The 12,561-nt window shown below is 38.7% G+C and overlaps 1 pseudogene across 1 annotated transcript in view; it reads right to left on the bottom strand.

Annotated features, from left to right (window-relative positions):
• LOC149175357 (uncharacterized) overlaps nt 1-1,474 on the bottom strand; it is a 28,248-nt pseudogene extending 26,774 nt beyond the window's left edge. The window contains exons 1-2 of the transcript XR_016258323.1: nt 1,129-1,474; nt 368-1,025 (exon numbers count right to left, since the gene is read on the bottom strand). The product of XR_016258323.1 is annotated as an uncharacterized LOC149175357 (transcript). The remainder of the gene's footprint in view (nt 1-367; nt 1,026-1,128) is intronic.
• Nucleotides 1,475-12,561: the final 11,087 nt, after the last annotated feature.

Here is a 12,561-nt window from a genome sequence, read left to right as displayed (position 1 = left end):
TTTCAATTTATACTCTGAAAAACCTCATACCAAAAAAGACCTCTTGGATATCTAGATTTTGCTAAATTTATAAATCAAATTGATGATTCTACCAGATTTTAACAAATTGGAAAAAAAAAATCCAAAAAAACCTCAAAAACTTAAAAGAGTTAAACCATGCTTAATTTATGTCATATGACACTGTAACCTGAGGAGAAGACTAGTAATCTCCCTTTTTCAGATTGGAAGGGTTAGATTTATCAACTGCAGCAAATAAGATGAGGACCACCCCGTTTTCTCCAATTAGAAAACAACTATATATATCAAAATATAATTCACAACATCCCTAATTATGTTTATTGACTATGAATCCATTTTACCAGCTTACTGACCTGCAAGTCATGTGACAGCATCCCAAGTTTCTTTCAATAATATGTTTGCAGTTTGCACACCGTTGCCATCCGTTCTCTTTGGCAAGCTTGAATAGCATCAGGTCACCTTCCTCTTTCTCAGAATCTGACAATTTCTGCAATTCAGAACAATCTAAACCCGCATGCCATGGCACACCGCAGTTAACACAGAATAACCCTCTGCATTGAGGGCATTCTGATTCTTTACTAACAGTAGCAGCTGCCTCACTTGAGCATGCTACTTCATCAGGCACAGCATCCTTCAACAAGAGTGCTGAACAATTCTGAAAAGGGCAATACACCTTCTGAGAAGGGGGAAACCGGCTTCCACCAATACCAAACTCCACTGCTCAAAAGTTTGTTTTGGAAGGACCTCTACACACTGTTCAGGCATCAGATGCTCGCTGCAGTTGGGCTCAGGGCAAGCAATGGACACCGAATTTTCTTGCAGTTTATTACTGATATGCAGGTTATGCAAGTACAACAAAACATGTGCGAGCAAACCCTGTTATCAAAAAATTCAGAAGGGTATTTTTCTTCTAAACAGATTCCACACAGTTGTTTCATAACAGGGGAATTTGCATTTCCCTCCATCCCTTCCTTCCCAATCCCGCTCTCATTATTAGGCGAGGAATCCTGCGGACAAAACAAGCAGAAACGATACCCACAAACTTGTCTCGGTTCCAAAAAAGGAAAAAAAATTGCATTCCTCCATGGCTATGAAGAATGAATAACTCACCTCGGAGGGAACAGTGGAAGAGCTTGCACTTGAATCTGAACAAGAGTGGGCCCCTGCAAATCCGTATAGTGTCTGTGCCTCTTGAGCCTGGAGTGGCTGCCGTGGACATGCACACACCACTTCCTCCAATAGAAGTTGCAGAGCATTGTCACGGACAGATTCTTCCATTGCTTCCTCAAATAGAAGTTGCAGAGCATGGTCATGGACAGATTGTCCCGTTGCTTCTTCATGTTTCTGTGCATCTAACATATCTTCAATGGCTGCTGTTGACATATTTTCAAACTGAAACAGAAACGATATAGATGAGTTGATATTTATTTGGGTTGTTTATGTATGAAAATATAAAGTGGAATCCAAATTTCTTTCGGCACAGAGGGAACCTTAAAAGCCTCTCTTTTCCATCCAGTAAAAAGGCTATCCGACGTGTTCTTAAAGCTGAGAGTTGTGGGTAACGACACACGGACGGGTAGATTCTTTACGTAGAAATGAAGATGTGCAGACACATCACCCAATTCAACTTTGAGGCAGTCTTACGTGTAAAATTACAATATCCACACCTTGCGTTGGTTGTTACCAGTGAAATCTATACCGAAAAACATTCCATTATTTTGGTTATCATTGTCAAAGATTCCTAAATCCATTTTGAGCAAAATAAAAGACCTAAGTTGTTTGAAGGAAAACCAAGGAAGGGGTTCATCTAGTTAACTAGGAATAGGAATCTTTGTCTAGGCCAAAAGCTTGGAAGCTGGGGTTTTAATAACCTGGGTGGTTGGGTTTTAATAACCTGGGTTGGTTTGGTTCGATAAGTCTTTAGTAATGAAAAATGTGTAGAGAGGAATTTTTAGTGAAGGATTATGAAGTCAATTTTTGTAGGATAAGTATTTTAGAAATTTGTGGGCATATGACTAGTTTAGAAAATTTATTGTTAAATTGATTATTAGGAGTTATATTGTCTAGAAGGCCTCAATGGATTCTTTTCCTTTTCTATTTGGATGGTTGGTTTGGAAAATTAGGGATGTAAAACATGTGTTAGGCGGTAAATATTTGTTAATTGGAGGAGCAAGTTGCTATAAAATTTCAAAAAAACTATTAAGTTTTCGAAACCCAAATGGATGTTTTTAGGGCTGGAGGGGAAGCTAGCTGATGAATGGAATAACTTTGTAAAGGGGTTATACAATAATGGTATCTTCTTAAATGAAAAAATGATTCACTAGTTTGGAGCTAGGACAACTCTTCTAGTAAGGTGAGAACAAAGCTTGCTTATGAAATTATTGCTATTTCAGTTATGGAACAAAGTGTTTGTTGGTAGACCAATTTTATTTGGACCTGGAACATAAAAAAAAAATTGAGATGTTTCATTGGACTACAATTACAAAATAAAATCTTAATCTGGGAAAGCCTGCAGAAAAGAGGTTTACCTTGCCCAAATTTGTGTAGGCTCTATAAGACCCATGAAGAAACTTTGTACGAGATTTATGGAACTCAATCCTACAGGTTATAGGAATTAAAGAGAAGGTAGGACTAACCACTTTTGAGGAGGTTTTACATCATTGGAATTTTAAGATTAGGAATCATTACACCCTTCCTATCTTTGTGGTATGAGGAATATAGATCTTAAGAAACCTGATTATTTTCCAAAACACAACTATTAATACTAATATTCAAACTCCCAAGATTGTGGCTCTTTTTACAGAGTATAATCTGAAACAAAAAGAAAAAAAGCGAGAGATGGATCAAATTCCCTAGGCCATTACAATGTTATCCAGTTGGTTTCTTTGATTGTGCAACTCAAGGGAAAAAATGTGGGGTTGGTGGTCTTATCAAACTCCCGGGAAACAAGTCCTATTAGTGTAGAATTGGTATTGAAAAAGGAACAGATAAAAATGTTGAAATGATTTCTTACTGGGCACTTATGTCTCTTGCTAACTTAAAAAAAAATAAGATGTTTTCAAACTCTTGGTGATTCCAAATGTATGATAGATTGGTTGATAGGTATAACTTAGCTTGACATCTTAAATTTGGACTACTAGAAATCAAGGATTCTGGAGATGAAGGAGAGTCTCCACATTATCAATTTTCATCATATTCACCGTGATTTGAACATAATAGCGGATTCTTTATCCAAAATAGCACTATACTTAGGCAAAGGGTATCTATTTTATGAAGAATTTTATGGCAATGTTCTTCAAAATGTGAGCACATTTACTCTTTTTTAAGTCATAGTCTTCAATTTTTCAGTGTTGTAATTCAAACCTATGGTGAGTATATAGTATTTTGGGTTCCATATTTTCTTTTTTGAGCATGCTGATGGACATAGGAAATCCCGAGTCTTTGTTCTTGGCAGTGGTTTGTAATTTCAAAGGGAGCTCTTTTTGAGTCACTTGCTTATTTAGTTTAGATTGATGGGAGTTTATTTCATGGGACAAGTTTCAACTTGTTTTTTGGACCTATGTTATTATTTATATTGTCTTTTTATGGACAATTACATGTAAGTTTTATGTTTATGGAGCTAATCTGAATATGTATGTGCTTTATTTTATTCTATGTGAATAATAATGAAGCAAAGTTTTACCTTGAAAAAAATATAAGGTCTTTACTTTTTTATCTATATTACAATTTACTTTATATTTATTTAGTTTGAAAGATAATTTTGTAATGCATATACTTTTAAGTTTAAAATAAATTTAAAAAATGTATATATAAACAAAATTAATTTTAAAAGTCCAAGGGGCATAGAATAGACGATGATGACATAATGTTTTGTTAAGACACTCCATATGCAAAAATCCAACAATGTTAAGGGCTAGTGTGGCCCAACCCTAGTTTAGATGCCCCTGGTTGTGGTTACTCAAGCCACAAGTAAAGCATGTCATCTTAGGACTCACATTACCTAACAAACAAACAAAAAAATTAAATATAACATCATTTTTATGGTTGAGTAATTATTAATTAAATTAAAAATAATACATTAAAGTATTCATATTAAAAGGATACTCATAAATTAACTTTGAAAATAATATAAATATAGATATAAAGTAAAGTGGTTTACTTTATATATATATATATATATATAATATTTTTTCCATATTTATTTATACATAAATCACTTATATTTAAACTTTTATACTAAAAGTAAGTATGCATATTTATTTGTACATTAGTTACTTTATATTTTAAACTTTATATAATAAAATATTTATATGTTAATTGGGGTTATTCTGGGTGGTTGGAGTAAGGATTTAGATACTCCCCTTCTGGGTGGTTGGGAGTAAGGATTTAGATACTCCCCACCCAAATTCAATTCTTACAAGTCACATGATGAACTTTGATGTAATAGATGTGAACCAAAAACAAAAGTGATAGGTTCCTTCTAGGTTTAAAAAATAAAAGTGATTTCTTCTGCTTTTATGCTTTGATAGGTTCCTTTGGAGATGATGATGACATGTGGTTGGTAGATAGTGGTGTATCAAGACACATGAATGGACAGTGTAGGAATCTTACAAGCATAATGGAAAAAAAGTTGTCTCATAGGGTTGAATTGGGAGACAACAACAACTATGCAGTCAAAGGAATTGGGAGGGCATCCATAGAGTTGGAATCTGGTAACAACATTCATCTCAACAATGTCCTTTATGTACCAAGTTTGAAAAAGAATATTGTCTTCGTTTCTTGTTTAGAAGATAAAGGAGATAGGGTTGCTTTTGTGGATGACAAAGTACTTGTTTGGTCTAAGGGCTCTAGTATAGATGATGCTAGGGTTATTGGGATTCTTGATGGTAGACTGTATGCACATGTGATTCTAATCTAGACTTAGGCAGGAAGACAAAAAAATACAGAAATACCCATATACATAGAGATGCAGCAGAAATAAAACTTCATTTCATTAATATCAAAGAACTAAAATATGCTTACATACAGAAATAAAAATAAACTAGCTCGGGCAATGATAGCTTATCTCTAAGAAGAGATGTGGCGACTACATGCCTCTGAACTATGTTACAATGAGGCTCAAGGGTGTATTTATTATTAAACAACAAGGGAAAAACCTAAACAACCAAAACCCTAGCCCAAAGAGATGGAATGCCAAGAGTTTGTGGGCCCTGTTGGGGTTAGTTGGGCAACCAACTTCCTGGGGTTGTAACTCGATCATATTATCTCTGTTTGGTGCACATGATACCTTGTTGGAAAGATATATCTGAGTACTACAAGATTTGTGATAGGACCCTTCCTACGACTATAGAATGACTATGACTACGAGCTTGTTGCGTACCTCAAAAAAACATCGTTTAGGGGGTCAAAACTGCTATGAAATTTCAGGTCCCGAAAAACTGCTAAAAATAGTAAATGCTGCAATAAACAAAGAAACAAATGAACCCAACTAGAGGTCTACGTGGAATAGGCGGGTGGCCACCAATATCCACCTAGATCAGTCCTCCCTACTTAGGAAGTAATGGTCCCCATTGCGTGCAGAACCTCCATGAGGTGAGGAAATTTTTGTTGAACTTGGTCCCTAGTGAACCACTTGCCCTGGTGAAGGAGTTGGTCTCTTTTGACAACTCGATATAGTTAGATCCTTTGTTGGCAAGTTTTCTTGATCTACATGTCCATGATATGATTAGTTGTGGATTTTTCCATGCAGTCTGGGTTTAGCTCTATTGGTGTGAGTTGTTCTGCAATGTCGGATGTGTCCAACAAAGGTGGAAAGTATGGTCGAAGGCGGTTTACATTGAACACTAGATGTAGACCAAGGAACGGTGGAATGATGAGCTCGAAGGCATTGTCCCATACAACCTTGGTGATGGTGTATGACCTGTTAGCTCTGCTATTACTTTTACCATTTGAAGGTCAAATGCAGGCCTGATCGGGTTGTTTATGATTAAAAATGGATTTGATGTAGTTATTGCGCCCATTCCCCTTCACTCTGTCAATGCTCTTATAGACTCCCCTACCTCCGTTTTGCCTCCAAAGCTCTGTACAAACTCGCTTTCCCTCAGGTCCCTGGGCGCAAAGTTAAACCCATAAGCCCCTTTTCCTTAAGCCCCGGGCGTTCAACCACGTGACTCCGCTCATATCTTTGCGTGCCTTTGTAAACTCTCCGCCGCAATCGCAGTCGTTGAATGCCCTGATCCAACGGTTCCCGCGCCGCTACAACGTTTTTCCCGCACGTTAAACCTCATTCATCTCCCCACCATCCGATCGTCCATCTCCATATCTAACGGTAGTCGCTCCTCACGCCACTGAAACCTACCCGCTCGTTAACCCGCGATCACGGCGCTTTCCCGCCTGTCCCATCCGCCATGCGTCGCAATTTTATTTGATCGCGCGGTCGCGTACGAATACCGCCCACCTCCGATAAGCGGTGTGGGGAAACCGCTTACCTCCGTCTCTTACGATCCTCGCGCGTTATCGCCCGCGCTTGTTAGCCACCTGTCAGCCGTCGAATCTACCCGCCCACGATCTGACGGCCCTTGTTTGTCTGTCCACGTGTCCTCCCGATACTCCTTATCTAGCACCCTACGCCGTTGATTAGTGCGATCCAACAGTTGATGTTTGTCTTCCGCCCACTCGTACACCCGCCATGAAGTCTTCGCCACCTTTGACTGAGCCGTGCTTTCGAAGGACAATGGCGACCATCTACCAGTACCCTGTGCATTTATCCTTCAACAACTAAATTCAAGAGCAAAATGGCGGAGGAAGAAAAGTACAGGAAAGAGCAGTTAAAGGCATTAATCAATCATGGAGCCTTATACACATTACACTCCATCTGCTCAGAGAAGGACGGTCGAGCAACAGAAAGGTCGATTTGTTCATTAAAGCAACAAATTGTATCAGAGACCCATATCAGAGTATTAAGGTGGTTGGTGGTCCATTATGACCCCTCCACGCATAGGATAACATATATTTTTGTAATCAACCTCCATATATACCAAAAAACAAGATGTAATGAGGGTTTATGGATATTGTTTTGATGTAAATTTCAACTTCTGGAGACTATAACTACTATGATACCTGCAGCGTCTGGTCTTCATTTTCAGCTAATGCAAGCTTCTTTTGCTGTCAATTGCTCACTTTCCACTTCTTCTTTGTTCCAGGCTGTGCCTGTTATGCATTTTTCATATGCTCTTGATGTTTAGCATTAGAGGGGTTGTCATCCCACCTCTGTGTTAGAATCTAGTAAGTATTATTGAATGTGTATGCAGGTTTCTGTTGTTTTAATGCTAGAGAACTGTCATCCTGTCTGTGCATTAGGAAATAGATTTACAGACCTTTAAACTGGTTGCAGCCGGCCATGACAGGGTCCTGTGCATCTGCTGGTGTGGTCAATATTCTTCATGCTCACCTATTCCTTAAACTGTGAGTAATCGGTGGTCTAAAGCCTTGTAGTCAGGGGGTGTTCACCCATGTCTGGGGTTAAGCATAGTAGAAGTGGTTATCTGGCTTGAATATGCATCATCTCTTCCATTCATCCACCTATTTCCAACATTTTTGTTGAGTTTGTAATGTTCCCGAGCATCTCTGATATACAACCTAGGATAGTTTCTTGGGGTGATAACATTAATTGGCGCCGTTGCCAGGGAGAGGAGATTGAAGCTCAGCTTCCCTAGGATAACGACACAGTTCCAGATTTTGATGATAGACAAGGTCTGGGCACATATTCTGGTTGTAATCATCTATCTAGCGACTCCAATGGAGGAAGACCAACATTTGGCGACTCCACATTGAAGTTTTGGCTCAGTTTGTGAGACATACTCGAAGAAATCCTCAGAAATCACTAGCTGAACCAGTGCCTGACCTTGAGAGGACTGTCAAATCAAAGAAAGCATCACAGAAAGGGGCATCAGGATTAGGTAAGCCTAAGAAATCGCATGCATCTCTGAAAGATAAAGTTATTGCTGAAGATATATAGTTTGAAGATTTAGAGCCTAGCACTGTTAATAAGGAAATTCCTTCAGAGATTAAGTCAGCCCCTTGTCCATCTAGTTCCCCTTTGAATCTCAGTCCAAAAAAGGCTTACCATACAGTCCAAAACATCCCTTTGTCTCTGCCATCCATCAAATTACTTCCTACCATTCAATCTGCCAGTATCCTTCCACATATCTCAATCATGGCAGGCCAGCAAGCACCCACGAAGATAGAAAGAATTGTAGCTGCCAGATATGGACCTTTGGTCTTGCCTGTTCCTTTGAATCCTATGCCTGTGGGAGAATATCAGAAGTATATGCCTAAATTCACTAGCACAGAGGGAGTAACAGCAGAAGAACACCTTGAAGCTTTTTATAGTTATGCTGATAACTTAGATATAAGTGAAAATGGTGTGTGGATGAGAGTTTTTGTACAGAGCCTTGATGGTGAGGCTAGGAAGTGGTTCATAGAATTACCCCAGAGATCTATAACAGATATTGAAGCCTTAGATGATGCATTTTTGAAGCACTGGGGAGATAAAAAGGACTTGCTATATTACCATACTGAGTTTGGTAACCTGAAGAGGGAAAATGGGGAATCATTGCCTGATTTTAATAAAAGATTCAATCGTATGTATAGTAAGATACCAGCTGAGGTAAAGCCTACCCCCAACTCTGCTAAACTCACTTATGCCAATGCTATTGACTCTGATTTCTGCCTATCGTTGAGAGAAAGGAGATGTGCTACTCTGGCAGACATGCAGGATGCAGCCCTAGAAGTAGAGTCTAATATTATGGCTGCAGAAAAGTTAAAAAGTCAAGCTGACAAAAGGAGGCAGAGAGGTCAGGCTTCTACTTCCTCTGCATCATCTTCAGAGCCTAAATTAGATAAAATGACTAAGATGATAGAGTCATTGGCTGCTGAAATTTCTAAGCTGAAGGTTGAGTAGAATTCAGGAAAAACAAGGCAACAGAACACATTTGCTCCAAGAAATCCCAATCCATTCAGAAGAGCAAATGAGCAGTTACAAATCATTTAGAGGGGTGAAGAACCAAATGAGGAACAGAAAGTTAAAGCTCCTTTCCAAAATGTAGTCATGGAGGAGGAACAATTTGAAGAGGAGGATGAAATTCACTGCATGGAAGATAAAGGCAATGCTGCATTTTTGACATTGACTGCTTATGAAGAATCTTTGCTGCAGACACAAGACAGTCAGGAGTGGGACAGAGAGGTTGTTATACAAACTCAGGAGCAGCAAAGATATAATCTGAGGTCAAATGAAAAAAATGTCAAGGAGAATCCTGCCCAAAGAGCTACTGTCCAAACAGAGTCACAGAATATCAAACAGAGAAGACCAGCAGCTGATCCAGTCATCCTCAAAGCACCAATTCAAGAGGTAAATGGTTCTGATAAGTTATCTTCTTCTTTCAGCTTTGAGTCAGAAGTTCAAAAATTGAAAATATCTGTGCCCCTGATAAAGTTGGTGAAGAGTGAAATGTTTAGAAAGCCTATCTTTGAAGCTCTTGAGCTGGAAACCACACAAACCTCCACTGACTTTGTCAATTTGCAAGATGACAAGCTTGCCATTGTGCTCAGCCCCATGATTGAACCTGCTGATAATAATTCTCCATCTTTTTATGTCTCCTTGACCATGCATGAAAAAATCCTCCACAACTGCCTGCTAGATACAGGGGCCAGCCACAATTTAATGCCTAAAGTTGTCATGGAAGAGTTAGGCCTTGACATCACTAGACCTTATCATGATTTATTTTCTTTTGATTCAAGGAAGGTGAAATGTCTGGGATTGATCAAAGATCTAGACATTACCCTAACTCAGCTGCCCATGAATAGTATGATGATGGATATTGTGGTCGCAGATGTCCCTCCTAAGTTTGGCATGCTGCTGTCCAGAGGGTGGATTAAGAGACTAGGTGGGACATTACAGAATGATCCATCTTATGCAACAATCCTAGTTTTTGGAGGAGAAAGCAAGAGATTGTACAGAGAAGCACAGTTGGCATATATCATTAGTGATGAGAAGAATCCTACTAATAATCCCATCTATGCTGTGGACACCGATTTTGGAGCATGTATTCTCCAAATAGAAGAATCTCAGAAGGCCTCATTGCAGATCAGGAAACCAACAATTTAGGCCAAAGAAGAGCAAGGAAGTCAGGTTTAGGAGATGTTCTTTGATGGAGCATGTTCCAGGGAGACTGCAGGAGCAGGGGTGTTGCTAGTATCTCCAAAACAAGAAAGTATTCAGCTGTCTTTTAAGCTGGTTTTCCAAGTCACAAACAATATAGCAGAGTATGAGGCTTTGCTATTGGGCCTTAATGCAGCAAAAGACAGAGGAATCATAAGCATAAAGGTATTTGGAGATGCTGATTTGATCATTCAGCGAGTAAATAAAACATTTCAGGCAAAGCACCCAAGGCTGAAAGCATATAGAGATGAGGTATGGAGAATCAGAGATTCTTTTGATTATTTCTGTATTTCATATATCCCCAGAGCCAAAAAACAACTTGCTGATTCCCTTGCTGTGTCTGCTAGCCTGTTTATCCCTCCCATGCCTCCCAAAATTATTTATGAAGTCCAAATGAAGTACAGACCATCCTTGCCTGATAATGTCCAACATTGGAAAGTTTTTGATGATGATGATGAGATAAATAGGTTTCTACAAGTCATTGATGAGTTTTCTGAAATGCAAATTGACCAAGATAATGAAGCCTTGTTAGAAAGCCCCAAATCCCAGCTTAGATATAAAATTGGTAAAAATAGCATTGTCCAGCTTCCCAACAATCATATTCCTAAGGGTTTAATTCCTCTAGAAACACTGTTTGACCAAAATGATGTACCTTACAAGGCTGCCCAAAAAGAAGACCAATCTGCAGTCTGTAAGCATGATATAGGGAGTCCAGGTTAGCCAAGATATGTAAATTTGTCCACTCAATTGTCTGCTGACCAAAGTTTTGAATACTGCAATTTAATGAAGTAATTTGCTGACGTGTTTGCCTGGGAGTATAGTGATATGAAAACGTATGATAAGAAGATAATCCAGCATAAAATCCCTCTGGAGAAAGACACCATTCCTTTCAAACAGAAGCTGAGACCAATAAATCCTATGCTTCTTCCTCTAATTGAAAAAGAAATTAAAAAATTGCTGGCTGCCAAGATTATAGTTCCTCTTAGATATTCCAAATGGGTAGCCAATCTAGTAGTGGTGAGGAAGAAAAGTGGAGAAATCAGACTGTGTGTTGATTTCCGAAACTTAAACAAATGCTCCAAGAAAGATAACTATCCTTTACCCAAGATGGAGCATCTACTGCAGAAGGTCTCAGGAGCCAAAGTGATGTCTTTCCTGGACGGATTTTCAGGGTTTAATCAAATTGTTGTGCATCCAGATGACCAAGAGAAGACTGCATTTACCACTCCTTGGGGCACTTTTATGTATGCCAAGATGCCTTTTGGATTGATGAATGCTGGAGCAACCTTTCAGAGAGCTATGGATATAGCATTTGTAGGAGAGAAGGATAAATTTGTCCTTATCTACCTTGATGACATAATAGTATACTCCAGTAGCCATCAAAATCATTTGCAGCATTTGAAAAAAGTGTTTTTGAAGTGCAGAAGGTTTGGGATTTCAGTCAATCCTAAAAAGTCACAATTTGCTTTAGAAGAAGGCAAGATGTTAGGACATGTTGTTTCTACTGCAGGTGTCCGAATTGACCCAGAAAGAGTAAAAGCAATACAAGCCTTGTCTGTCCCAAGATCAAAGAAGGATATTCAGTCCTTTCTGGGCAAGATTAACTTTGTAAGGAGGTTTATCCCGAATTTTGTTGAATATGTGAAGCATATTACCTCCATGTTGAAGAAAGGGGCAGAAATCAAATGGACTGATATAGCAAGAAAATCATTTGAGTCTATTAAAAAAGCTATTATGGAAGCTCCCACTTTAATAAGTCCAAATTACAGCAAGGAGTTCCATGTATTCTCATTTGTCTCTGAAGACACCATTGCAGCAGTTTTATTGCAAGCAGATGAAGGAGGTTCAGAGCATCCGGTGGCATTTTTCAGCAAATTTTTGAGGGATGTTGAACTGAGGTATGATATTATCGAAAAACAAGCATATGCTCTTATCAAATCCTTGAAAGCTTTCAAAGTTTACATTCTGCATTCTAAGATAATTGCATATGTACCTTCGGCTGCTATAAAAGATGTTTTGGCACAACCTAATGCTGATGGAAGAAGGGCTAAATGGATTGCAAAATTGATTGAATTTAATATAGAATTGAAGCCCACCAAGCTGGTCAGAGGTCAGGGTCTTGCCAAATTATTGGCTGAAGAAAATTGCAGATCATTGGATATTGATTTCCTGTGCACAATTGCAGAAATTGGTCAGACAGATAAAGAAGAGGAAGCAGCTGAACCAGACAGAAAGCAGTCAGTGGCCGAAAATCTAGCTTCTTGTGATTGGTATTCTGTAATAATTAATTTCTTGCTGAAGCTAGAAATCCCTTCAGACCTTAC

This window comes from Pinus tabuliformis, chromosome 4_1 (genome assembly GCF_031772625.1).
Source record: "Pinus tabuliformis cultivar Carrire ecotype Pingquan chromosome 4_1, CPIR1, whole genome shotgun sequence".
NCBI lineage: Eukaryota > Viridiplantae > Streptophyta > Pinopsida > Pinales > Pinaceae > Pinus > Pinus tabuliformis.
The sequence above is the reverse complement of the archived record's forward strand: the minus strand, read 5'-3'. Positions and strand labels throughout refer to the sequence as shown.